The sequence below is a fragment of the Cetorhinus maximus genome, chromosome 3, assembly GCF_964194155.1.
Source record: "Cetorhinus maximus chromosome 3, sCetMax3.hap1.1, whole genome shotgun sequence".
Taxonomy (NCBI): Eukaryota; Metazoa; Chordata; class Chondrichthyes; order Lamniformes; family Cetorhinidae; genus Cetorhinus; species Cetorhinus maximus.
The window spans coordinates 107,565,968-107,579,972 of NC_135881.1; positions in this window are offsets into that span (position 1 = coordinate 107,565,968).

Below are 14,005 nucleotides of genomic sequence, written 5' to 3' on the forward strand. Positions count from 1 at the left end.
GGAGGATTCTCTCAGTGGGTATTGGCGCTGAGATAAGCCAGACTAGAGTCAAACATTCACAACTGCAATGTGAAGATCTACAGGGACACCTCACTGCATGTTGTCATCATCCTCCACAAATCTAGCAGCTATGAGGGCCTCCCGAGTGCGCTTGCCTCACCTAGCCAGTGCGAGAGCCTCATCCCTGTCGTCGTCATCACTGAGGACCCCCTCACCCTCATCCCCGTCGACATCCTCGGAGGAGGAGGAGACATGCAGCTCCTCCATTACCTCCTCAGCTAGCTCCTCTCCCTGTTGCAGCACCAGGTTGTAAAGGGCACAGCAGACAACGATGATGTGTTAAACCCTCTGTGGACTGTATTGCAGGGCTCCACCAGACTGGTCCAGGCACTGGAACCTCATCTTCAGCATCCTGATGGTCTGCTCCACCAAGTTGCGAGCTGCTGCATGAGCCTCATTATAGCGTCGCTCTGCTGCAGTCTGAGGCCGCCACACGGGTGTCATCAGGCACGACTGCTGCAGGTAGCCCTTGTCCCCAAGGAGTCAACCCTGCAGCCTCTGTGGACCCTGGAGTACTGCAGGGATCTGCGAGTGACTCAGGATGTAGGCGACATGCACACACCCTGGAAACCGTGCACATACCCGCAGGATGCGTTTCTGGTGGTCGTACACCAGCTGCAAGTTCAGTGAGTGGAAGCCCTTGCGGTTGATGAAGTCCACCGAGTGTAGCGATGGAGACCTGAGCGCCACATGAGTGCAGTCAATCGCACCCTGCGCCTGTGGGAATCCCGAGATCAGGGAGAATCCAATGGCTCTTGTATCCTGGCTGTCCCGGTCCCGGGTGGAATGCACAAAGTTTTGTGCCATGGAGAAGATGGCATGCGTGACGTCATGATGCATTTGTGGGTGTCGGATTGTGGAATCCCACAGAGGTCACCTGTGGAGCCTAAAAGGAGCCACTGGCATGGAAATTGAGTGCCGCGGTCACTTTCACAGCCACTGGCAGTGGATGCCCTCCGTGTCCCCTTGGTGCCAAGTCCTGCAGTAAGTGGCAGATGTGAGCCACCAGGTCCCTAGACATGCGCAGTCGTCGGCAACACTGGTTCTCAGTCACCTGCAGGAATGGCAGGCGGCGTCTATAGATCTTGGTTGTTGCTAGTAACCGACCAGCCATGGCTCGCTGTCGCTCCTGGGCAGCAAGTGCGGGAGCCCCTGCTGCCCCTTCTTCATGAGATTACTGCTCCTGCCTTGCTGCGGGAGTCTCAGCCTCTCTCTCCTCTGTCTTCTATGGTCTCTGTAGGCCATCAGGCACACAGCTAGATCACCAGGATCTATGATCTTGACATGGTCCCCCTGCAGCATGAAAGGGAGAGAGATATGGTTATCATAGCTGTACTTAGGACCTTTCCTGGTCCTATGTGGCTGCCTCAATACTTCCCGGAGAGTGCTGGTCACCCCTTGGATGGCCAGAGATGAATATGCTGCATGGCTGCCCTGTCAACCTGCGACATGGGGGACATTGGTCCAAGCCGGGATGCTGAGATTGCAAGGGGCTGTGAGCGCCTCCAGCAGTGACTGCTACATGGCCAGTGTTGGCAAGGAGATTGTACAACGGGTGCAGTCCAACTGCTCTGTGGTCCAATAAGGTGATGGTGGACTTGAAGTCTGTGCCGGCGGGGGCTGAGGGGGTGGTGGGGGGGTAAGGTATGAAGTGCTTGGTGGCCTGGCCCCAAACATATCACTGTGGCTGAGCCTGATCTGTCATAGTTGCGGAGACATGGTCAGTTTATACAGGTGTCCCTAGTGCGTGGCCACTTCCCTTACTTACCCTGACCCCCACCTCGATTGCCTGTGTACGGGATGCAGCGCCAGGGCAGCACTTGGCCCCTGCCCCCACCCCCTCAGAAGTCGCCTCCAAGGCTGGCCAGCACTTGCCCCCAGACACCCCCCACCCCTCAGCACTCAGCAGTCAACTGCGTGGCCAAGGATTAGTTTCCCCCAACCCCCGGCGCTCCTGAGGCCTGTAAACAACAGGTGAGCTGTGGTGAACGCTGCTGCTCACTCACCTCAGTTCCCCCAAAGTGAAGGCCACCAAGTGCACGTCGCCTGAGTGCTGTTGTGAAACATGCCGGCGTGCTTTCCCCATGATGTGGACGGACGATACGGCAGGATTCCAAGAGCCTAGCGGGATGGCCTTATAATTATATGCTAATGTATTACAATGAGCTCCCCATCGACCGATGGCAGGAAATGCGGCCCACCATTGGCGGGCTGAATGGACGATTGTGACCTGCCTTTACGCCGTCATGAAGTAGGTCCCACCATATTTTCCGTGCACGCCGCCAATCACGCCCACCGCCAGCGGGCTTGGAAAATTCCACCCATGGTGTCAGTACAGATTTTCAATGTTATGAAGGCAGGAACAGATTTTACTAGTGACAAACAGCAAGTTAAGTGTGAACAGGGCACTGTTTTGAAAAACAGCAATTGAGAGCTGTTATAATTAAAAGTTTTAATTGAACAATATTTCATGTGCCCTTTGAAATTTTACGGAAAGTGCACAGGGGCCTGTCAGGTATATCTGGGTGGCAACAGGGTGACAGGCCAGCTCATTGCTGCATTCAGCAGCCATATGGTGAGGCAGCATGCTGTCACAGGATGGCTGGTGCAATGCAGCCATAGCTTTTGCATTGGGGAGGGCAAGCTCAGGGACCAGGGATTTGGGGTCGAGCCTCCATTGTGCTATCTGACTTTTCAGATTGGTATGATAATAAATGTATTAGCTGGAGCAGTCACCACCTTGATGCAGTGGTGTGCAACTGACTGGGAGATACCGCACATGTCTTCAGTGGGCCCCTGGAATAAAATGGAAGCGTAGAAATTAAGCGGTGACCAGGTATATCTGGGTGGCAACAGGGTGATGCATGGATCACCTATCATGGTTCTATTGAGAAGGGGCTGCGAGGATTGGTGTGGGATGTTTGGTGGACGTATTTGACCAACAGACCCTTCAGACCAGCAGTGTCTATCTGCCATGGGCATTGTCTACTCAGGAGGTGGATCCTCCAGTCAGAAGAAACACCTGAGAGGGAGGGAAGTGTAGCCACAGAGATCCAGAGAGCAGAAACCTCCTGGCCACCTGCAGGGGCAACATCAGGAAGAGGAAATGGCAGAAGCCCACAGAGGAAACCATGAGCAAACAGCAGCACAGAGCAAAATGTACCCAGTAGCAGGTGCACATAGGCAGAGGATGAGCTACTTCCAGATGTTGGAGCAGCAGTGTTGCCGAAGACTGCACCTCTCCTTTGAGGCCATAGCAGATCTTTGCACCATGATGATGGATGAACTGAAGCCCATTGTCATTGGTGGTCACCCAATGCCAATGCTGGTGGAGGTCACCATGGCCCTTAATTTCTACACTTCCATTTTATTCCAGGGGCCCACTGAAGACATGTCCCAGTCAGTTGCACACTACTGCATCAAGGTGGTGACTGCTCCAGCCAATATATTTATTATCACACCAATCTGAAAAGTAGTTTGAGAAAGCCAAAGGATTTGAGGCCACTGATAGATTACCCCAGATGCAAGGTGTGATAGATTACATGCATGTGGCTATCAAGGCTCCCACAGGCCTACCAGTGGCCTTCATTAACAGAAAGGGATTTCATTCCATCAATGTGCAACTGCTCTGTGACCACCACTAACAGGTGCTTCAGGCATGTACTTGTTCCCCTGGGAGCAACTGTGATGCCTATGTACTCCAGCACTCCCAGGTGCCCAAGCCTTTCACTCCCTCTACACGCCTTCAAGGTTGGATTCTCAGTGGCAAGGGTTACCCATTAAAGAGATGGCTACTAATTCCAGGGAGGAACCCTAGGGCAGAAGCAGAGGAGAAATACAACACCAGTCACACAGCGACCCAAGCCACAATCGAGTGGACCATAGGTCTCCTAAAGATGAGATTCTGATGCATGGATCACACTTCAATATGCCCCAGGAAGAGTCTCCAGGACCGTGGTGATCTGCTGTGCTTTACACAACCCAGCACTGCAGAGGTTGGAGGCCCTGGCCAATAAGGGGGAGATGGTGGGCTACTGGTAATGTCACTTGACCAGTAATCTAGAGGCCCTGGCAGCATGGGTTCAAATCCCGCCACAGCAGCTGGTGGAATTTAAGAAGAGAGTGCGAGAGGAGGACCCTGGGACAGGCAGTCAGCCGTGCCTAGAGGATATAGCATCTAGTCTATACTTAAGTAGGAGTAAGAGTAAAATCAAAGCAAGTGTCCATATTCTATGTTCAATTTAGTTGAGATATGTCTGGGGAGCTCAGTTCTGTGATTTGCACATCCTGCACTATGTGGGAAATCCTAGATGCTCCTGGTGGTCTGGATGACCATATGTGCAGGAGGTGCCTCCGACTGGAGCAAATGGAGCTCTGGTTTTTGGAGTTTGAGCAGCAGCTGGGGGCACTACGGTGCATTCACAAGGCTGAGAGGTTCATGGATAACACATTTCAGGATGTGGTTGCCCTGCAGCTTAAGGAAGTGCAAGCAGAGATGGAATGGGTGACCACCAGACAAAAGAAGAGGACCAGACAGGTAGTGAGGAAATTCCCCTGAGTGCATCTTGCGCACAAACCGTTTTTCAGCTTTGGAAAACAGTGAGAGTGAACGTTCCTCTGTGGAGGACAACCAGAGCCAAGACCATGGCAATGTAGGTGGTCCAGCTGCTCAGGGGATGAGGAAGAAGTGTGGAAGGGCAATGGCGGTAGGAGATTCATTAGTGAGGGAAGTAAACAGACATTTCAGCGGCTGTAGAGGTGACTTCAGGATGGTTTGTTGCCTCCCGGGTTCCAGGGTCAAGGATGGCACGGAATGGCTGAAGGGCATTCTGAAGTGGGCGGGGGGGGTGAACAGCCAGAGGTCGTGGTACATGTTCGGACCAATAACATGGGAAGAAAGAGAAATGAGGTCCTGCAAGCAGGCTTTAGGGAGTTAGGTAGGAAATTGAAAAGCAGGACTTCAAAGGTTGTAATCTCCGTATTACTCCCGGTGCCATGCAGTAGTGAATATAGGAACAGAAGGATAGAGCAGATGAATGCGTAGCTGGAGAGATGGTGCAGGAGGGAGGTTTTTAGATTCCTGGGACATTGGGACCATTTCTGGGGGAGGTGGGACCTGTACAAGTTGGATGGTTACATCTGAACAGCACTAGGACCAACATGCTCTGGGGGTGGTTTGCCTATGCTGTTGGGGTGGATTTAAACTAAATTGGTGGGGGATGGGATCCTGAAACGTAGTTCAGAGTGGGGAGAAGCTGAGATGGAATTAGATGTTAAAACGCTAGTAAGTGGGTCTGGAAGACAGAGGAAACATAGGCTAAATAAGAAAGAAGTGAGTTTAGCAAGGCTAAATGGAATATATTTTAATGCAAGGAGCCTGAGGAATAAAACAGACAAGCTGAGGGCATAGATAGGCGCATGGGAGTATGATATCATAGCTATAACCAAGATTTGGCTAAAAGGGCAGGATTGGCAGCTCAACATCCTGGTTATAGGATATTCAAACAAGAAAGAGATGGGGGATAGGAGAGGAGAGGGGGTCGCAATATTGATCAAGGAATCAATTATAGCAGTGAAGAGGGATGATATCTTGGAAAGATCATCAACTGAGGCCATATGGGTAAAAGTAAAAAACACAAAAGGGGAAAACATGCTGTTGGGTGTGTACTATAGGCCCCTAAACAGTCAAGGAGATAGAGGATCATATTTCAGAGAAGTGTAAGAATAATAAGGCAGTAATAGTGGGGAATTTTAACTACCCAAATATTAACTGGGATATTTTTAGTGTGCAAGGTAGGGAGGGAGCAAAATTCTTAAGTTGCATCCAGGAGAACTATTTTAGCCAGTACGTAGAAAACTCAACAAGGGAGGGGGCAGTTCTGGACCTAATATTCGGAAATGAGCCCGGGCAGGTGGAAGGTGTATCAGTAAGGGAGCATTTTGGAGATAGTGACCATAACTCAGTTAGATTTAGGATAGTTATAGAAAAGGATAAGGTTGGGCCGGGAATTAAAGTTCTAAAATAGGGAAAAGCTAATTTTACAAAGATGAGATACGGTTTGGCCCAAGTGGACAGGGAGCCACTACATGCAGATAAAACTGTGTCAGAGAAGTGGGAAGCATTCAAGGAGGAAATAGCAAGACTCCAGGACAAATACGTTCTCGTAAAGGCAAAGTGGGGGACCAAAGCCGGAGAACCCTGGATGTCAAGGGACATAAAAGTTACGATTAAGAAAAAAAGATAAGCGTATGGCAGATACCAAGGGCTCAATATGGCAGAGTCGCTGGAGCAGTATAAAAAGTGCAGGGTGAACTTAAAAAGGAAATTGGGAAAGCTAAGAGACTGCATGAGAAAGCATTGGTGGGTAGAATAAAGGAAAACACAAAGGGTTTTTTTTTAATTTATAAGGAGCAAGAGAATAACTAGGGAAAGAATAGGGCCAATTAGGAACCATAGAGGTAATCTGTGTGTGGACTCAGAAGTACAGTCCTCAACGAATACTTTGCATCGTTCTTCACAATGGAAAGGGACGACACAGGGTGGAGGACTGTGAAACATTAGAGAAATTACGTAGAGAGAGAGGAAGTGCTAGCAGGCTTAGCGGCCTTAAAAGTGGATAAATCCGCAGGCTCAGATGAGATGTATCCCAGGCTGTTAAAGGAGGCAAGGGAAGAGATATCAAGGGACTTTGCAGTGGTTTTCAAATCCTTCTGGCCACAGGTGAGGTGCCAGAGGACTGGAGGACTGCTAACGTTGTCCCATTATTAAAAAGTGAAGGGATAGACCAGGAAATTACAGGCCAGTCAGTCTAACCTCGGTGGTGGGGAAGTTACTTAAAAAAATCCTGATCGACAGAATATGTCTGCACTTGGAGAAACACGGATTAATCAGGGATAGTCAGCATGGATTTGTTAAGGGAAGGTCGTGTTTGACAATTTGGTCGAATTTTTTGAAGCGGTATCCAGGAGTGTTGATGAGGGTAATGCATTTGATGTGGTCCACATGGACTTTAGCAAGGCTTTTGATAAGGTCCCTCATGGAAGACTGATCAAGAAAGTAAGAGCCCATGGGATCCAAGGCAAAGTGGCACGTTGGATCCAAAATTTGTTGAAAGGCAGAAAGCAGAGGGTGATGGTAGAGTGATGTTCCTCTGACTGGAAGTCTGTTTCTAGTGGGGTTCCGCAGGGCTCGGTGCTGAGGCTTTTGCTGTTTGAGCTTTACATAATGATTTGGATTTAAATTTAGGGGGTATGATCAAGCAGTTCTCAGGTGAGACGAAAATTGGTAGGGTGGTAAATGGTGAGGAGGATAGCCATAAACAGCAGGATGATATAGTCAAGTGGGCAGAGCAATGGCAAATAGAATATAACACGGAAAAGTGTGGGATAATGTACTTGGGGAGGCCTAATAAGGCAAGGGATTACACTATGAACAGTAGGACCCTGGAAAGTACTAAAGATCAGAGGGACCTTGGTGTGCATATCCATAGATCCCTGAAGGTAGCAGGGCAGGTAGATAAGGTGGTTAAGAAGGCATATGGGATACTTGCCTTTATTAGCTGAGGCGTAGAATACAAGAGCAGGAAGGTTATGCTGCAACTGTATAAAATGCTGCTTAGGCCACAACTGGAGTACTGTGCGCAGTTCTGGTCACCACATTATAGGAAGGATGTGATTACACTGGAGAGGGTGCCGAGGAGATTTACCAAGATGCTGCCTGGGCTGGAGGGTCTGAGCTATGAGGAAAGATTGGATAGGCTGGGATTGTTTTCCTTGGAGCAGCAAAGGTTGAGAGGCGACCTGATAGAGGTGTATAACATTATGAGGAGCATAGATAGGGTGGATAGGAAGGCACTTTTTCCTTTAGTAGACGGGTCAATAACCAGGGGGCATAGATTTAAGGTAAGAGGTAGAAGGCTAAGAGGGGATTTGAGGAAAAAATTTTTCACCCAGAAGGTGGTGGGAGTCTGGAACTCACTGCCTGAAAGTGTGGTTGAGTCAGAAACCCTTGTAACAATTAAGCAGTATTTAGATATTCACCTATATTGCCATAGTCTCCAGGGCTATGGGCCAAGCGCTGGAAAATGGGGTTAGTGTAGTCAGATCTTTGTTAACCGGCGCAGACAAGATGGGACAAATAGCCTCCTTCTGTGCTGTAAACGTCTCTGAGCCTATGAATATATGAATAAGCTTATTGTGGAGAACGAGACATCCTCAGACAAGGAGGATGATAAGGAAGCTGATGCCCAACTGCAGCATCCAGAAAGACATGAGCGCGCTTCTATTGTGACCAGGTAATGCAGCTGAAGAAGGATAATCCATCACCATGGTACTAACACATTAAATGGATAACGTCATCTTCCCGGTCCTTTCAGATCATTACATTTCCTAACGGAGCCATTCTCCTCAACCACATCACCCGCCCATCCCAGGCAAATGAGATTCAGCTTGGAGAAATTGAGGCCCCCATCATAGGCAAACCATCAGCTTTCTTGACATGTCTGAGCACAAGCTTCTCAGGGGCATCAAATTCTCATTGATGCTGATATCAGGGACAAGGCCTTCACCCCAGTGAACATGCATTGCCAATGACTGACAAGGATCTGGATCCAGGAGCTCAACTCCTGGTCTCAAATTATCTCTTGCTAAGTTGTGTGCTCTCTTCTCCTGCAAAGTGAGAGAGCAGAGAGGTGTGAGTATTCATAATGGCTTGTGGAAAGGGAAGGGAAGGACACCATTTGTGGAGGGTGTCTGTGAGGCATGAGTATGAAAGGGAAATAAACTGAATGCAAATGTGAATGTTTGCTGTTCAGATGGGGATGTAAGCTGCCTGCAGAGCAAGGGGATAGGTGCAGCTGACTGCAACTTTTGGTATCTGCACATGCACAGATAAATACAGAAATCCAGGAGTTGCTGTTAAAGATGCCCTGCTCCTGCACAGGGTGCACTGTTAAAGCCTCCACAGCCAGCAATCTTTAGAAATCAATTGTGATGCAGGATTAAAGCAGATGGAATGCATGAGAGTTCTAACGCAGTGATCCTTTATTCCACTGGCATCAAACCTACAAGTACATTCATGAAAAAGCTTAGCTTGAAGAAATTAATTTTTTACAATGGACAACCATGGTCTGACCCTCCGACCCTCCAGAAACACAAGAAACCATTGAGAGCTCAATCTGTGGTCTCGAATTAGCCATATTACAGACTCAGTTGTTGAACCGTGAGAGTAGGGATGCTTTGCATTCAGCAGGAACGACGGTTAGTGATCCTGAACCTTGCTCTTCTACCTATAGTTCCCACTCACTCAACTTGAGTTTGTGTTTAGGACTGAATTTGAAGTGCAGTGAAAGAACAAAGTTGAAGGCCGGCACGCTTGTGGAGCTTTTATTGCTAGCTTCCCTCGAAGACGTGAGCCCAGTAACCTTGCCATCCAGACTACAAAGGGTATCTCCTGCACTTCGGGGCTTTTCATACTCAGAGGGCTTCTGTGCTGTCCAGGCTGTCCCAACCGATGCTTCAGGCTGCTTGGTCTCTTAGGGCTCTTGCTTCTTCTCCCTGCTGCTGCTGCTCCTCGTGGCTTCTGCTCTGCCCTCTCCCTTCAGCCTATGCTCAAGGTTTCTGGCTCTGCTTAGGATTTCTGACTGTTCCCCAGAGGATGCCACTCTCCATCATCACTGACTTCTGGCAGAGTCCTAGCCGACAGAACTCCTCGGCATCCACACAAAGAGCGCCCCGCAAAAGGCAGGACTCGGCCTCCAGCCCTGGCCGAGTCTAGAGTTGGGAGTCAGGGCTAAACGCTGCTACATAATAAATTGGCAAGTGCATCCCCTTTTGTAATGTAATATCATTTTTAAAACTGACAAAAGGTTATATTTTGGTAATGAAATGTAACTGGATTTTAACAGCTTACTAAGTCGTAACTAATGCATTCCCTTCCTACTTGACTTCACCGTGCCTGAGCCTGCCCTCGTGCTCCTAGGTAGCGCTACAAATTGTGTCCTACCTCTTGCTAAGTTTATATTTTTGGTGATTTAGTTTTTGTTCATCAAGTTTAGGGATGTTAGTTCTGGGCTGTGGAACAATCCTATATTTGATGATGGACAAGGAGCTGCTGCCTACAGCTATGATGCCTCTTTCCTTCAAATTTTTATTATTACTTATTTTCCATCATCACTGATTAACTTGCACACAATTTAATTTGACTCCCTTCTATGTGATTCGATTCTGTAATGATAAACATGAGGAACCAGCTTAAAAGTGTGCTTCATGATAAAATGATTGTCAAAACTTTTCATAACTTTCCTCAAACACAAATATTAAAAGCATATCAAAGTGCATCACCCTGTAACTTACAAACCCTGCTAAGGGGCCAATTTAGCTCTCTTTTATTGTTTGCCATCAAATGAGATTTGCCATACATTTTTCACAAAGTCAGTGTCCCTTTAATTTACCCCCATTTTGTGCTTGATTTAATGAGTAAAACTTCCCAGTTGCTTATAACATAACTAAGCAGAGCCTAATTACTGTTTTGACAGTATGACAGACATACTGGCCGGGATTTTCCGTGCCCACCAGTGTCAGGCATGTTCGGTGGTGTGAGTGGACATAATGGCATGATCAGTTGCACAACGATGTGAAGCCAGTTTGCAATTGTCCGCTCAGCCCGCCGACAGCGGGCCGCGTTTCCCGCCATCGGACATCGGGAACCTCATTGTAATACATCTGAATATCATTATCAGGCCAGCCCACCGGACTTGTTCACCCCGCCTGCTGGATTGTCCACCCATGTAGACAACATGTTTCACAACAGCACATAAAAGGTGTGCACATGGCAGGCTGCACTTTGAGGTGAAAAAGGAGGTGAGTACATAGCAACGATGTGCAGTGCTTGCCAGGGTTGTCTGTTGGAGCTTGAGGCGCATTGGGGAGAGTGGGGGCGGTGGTCAAGGGCAGCCCTGTCATTGAAGCAACTTGTGGGGATGGGAGGGACAAGGGCAAGCCCTGCCGCTGAGGTGGCTTGTGGGGGGGCAGGGGGCAAGGGCTGCCTTGTAGTTGAGGCAACTTGCGGCGGAGGGGCAAGGGCTGCCTTGCGGTTGAGGTGACTTGCTGGGGGGCAAGGGCAGCCCTGTCATTGAGATAATCTGTGCGGAGGGGCAAGGGCTGCCTTGCTGTTGAATATAGCACACAAGCACTTGGGGTGGGGAGTAGGGTGGGCGAGGGAAGCGGCCATGCGTTAGGGACACCTTATATAAAGTGACCATTCCTCTGCAATGGAGTCAGTTCAAGCGCAGCAATTGATATGACTGGAGTTGAGCTTCTAGCTTATTTGCCCACTCAAGCAACGCAGAGTCATCAAAGTGCCACTAAGTGCTCCAAAGTTATTCATCCCCTCCACAGTACAGTTTGCAAACTAATGAGGGTTTTAGTGGGCTGCAGAACAGTTGTATGACTGCACACATTGTACAATCTCCTTGCAAAAGCTGGCCATGGAGCAGTCACTGGTGGAGGCACTCACAGCCCCTTGTAATGTGAGTATCCCAGTTTGGACCAGTGTCCCCCATGGTTCAAGCTAACAGGGCAGCCTTGCAGTGTGGGTTAGGAGAATGCCTGCACATAAGCTGAGAGCACAGCTTGCAGTCCAATGGTCAAAGCTGCCGCCAATCGGTCGGGTGGAGTGGGGCGGAAGTGGGTGGAGTCTTGGGCAACCATTCTGCGCACGAATCTCTGGCCATCCAAGTGGTGACCAGCACTCTCCGGGAAGTGTTAATAGAGCCATCACGCTTAACCAGGGCAGGTTCTTAGTACACCCTTGCTAACCACTTCTCTCTCTCTTCCTGGAGGATGAGTGCAACAGGAGCACAGAGACAGGTGAATTAGCTGTATACCTGATGAATACAGAAAGTGCAGACGATGGAGTAGAGCATGACTGAGGCTCCTGGCTGTGCAGAGGGAGGAGCAGCACCCTCTGGAAGAAGGGGCGACTGGGACTCTCACACACGCTGCCCAAGAGCCACAGCGAGCCATCACTGGTCGGCGCCTACCGACACCCGGGTCTATAGACACCGCCTTTCATTCCTGCAGATGGCCAAAAACCAGTATCACCAAAGACTGCACATGTCTAGGGAAATGGTCGGTCACATCTGCCACCTGCTGCAGGATTTGGCACCACGGGAACATGGGGAGCATCCACTGCCAGTGGCTGTGAAAGTGACAGCAGCGCTCAATTTCTACGCCAGTGTCTCCTCTCATGGCTCCACAGGTGACCTCTGTGGGATCTCACAAGCCTCCACCCACAAATGCACCATGAGGTCACCGATGCCACCTTTGTGAGGGAACACAGCTTTCTGCCTTTTGCCTGGGACCGGGACAGCCAGGATGCAAGAGCAATTGGATTCACCCAGATCTCGGGATTCCTACCGGTGCAGAGTGCAATCGACTGCACTCACGTGGCGCTCAGATCACCATCAACACACAGTGAACTACATCAACCACAAGGGCTTCCACTCGCTGAAAGTGCAGCTGGTGTGCGACCACCAGAAACGCATCCTGCAGGTGTGCGCATGGTTTCCAGGGAGTGTGCATGACACCTACATCCTCAGTCGGTCACAGACCCCTGGAGTCTTCCACGGTCTATAGAAGCTGCAGGGATGACTCCTCAGGGACAAGGGCTACCTGCAGAGGCTGTGGCTGATGACACCCGTGCAGTGGCCTCAGACTGCAGCAGAGCGACGGTATAATGGGGCTCATGCTGCAGCTCGTAACTTGGTGAAGCAAACCATCGGGATGCTGAAGACAAGGTTCCAGTGCTTGGACCAGTCTGTTGGAGCCCTGCAATACAGTCCGCAAAGGGTGCCACGCATCGTTGTTGTCTGCTGTGCACTTTACAACCTGGCGCTGCAACGGGGAGAGAAGCTGCCTGAGGAGGAGATGGAGAAGCTGGAGGTTTCCTCCAAGGAGGAGGATGCCTTCAGGTTGAGGGTGAGGAGGTCCTCAAAGGCGACGATGACAGTGATGAAGTCCTCCAATCTGCTAGACAAGGCAGGCAAGCTCGAGAGGCCCTGATAGCTGCTAGATTCATGGAGGATGATGATGATTTTCACATTGCATCTGTGAATGTTTGACTCCAGTCTGGTTAATGGCAGCGCGAATATCCTCTGTGTTAATGCTCCTGTCATGGAGGCGCAGTGAAGGCCCTAATAGTCACTCGATTGCGGGATAATGATGACGACATGCCATTGGGACATTCCATTGATCTTCACATAGCCTCTGAAAATGTTTGGTTCCTATCTGACCGAGGGCAGCTCGCTTGCGCTCTGTGATCAGGGTCATGTCAGAGAGACGCAGCCATGAAACCTTAGAAGCATCTGATCCTTCGTCCTCCTTCAGCACCTGACCCCTTCAGGAGCACAGCATCACTGATCACAGATGCTGGTGTGATGAGGGCCAGCCCCACCTTAAAGGTGCTGAGAGCACACAGGGAGAATGAGAGAACTCTGTGACCCCTGCCCACTACATTCTGTCAGCAACGACAAGCACCGCCGTGGTGCAGGCTTCAGTAATGTTTCCAGGGAATGTGAGGCTGGACAATCACTTTGGTCCGAAGGTGCACAAAGCACAGGGAAGAAGCCCTGGACCGAGATACTTGTCTTTATATTGTGTAGAAAGGCTTCACATGTGAGTGACATGAACACTGCTCATCAGAACAAGGAGCCATAGGCAGGAAGACACTCTTGGGAGTTTATTGACAATAGTGAACAGCATGTACAAGTGATTAACACCCGGGCCCAGGCTGTGCAACTACATCTCCTTAACCTCAATTCATAGCACCCTCACCTTTGAGTCAGAAGGTTGTGGGTTCATGTCCCACTCCCGGAAACCAAGAACTGTGAATGTACTCGAAAGAGTTACATCTCCTTAACCTCAGTTCATAGCACCCTCACCTTTG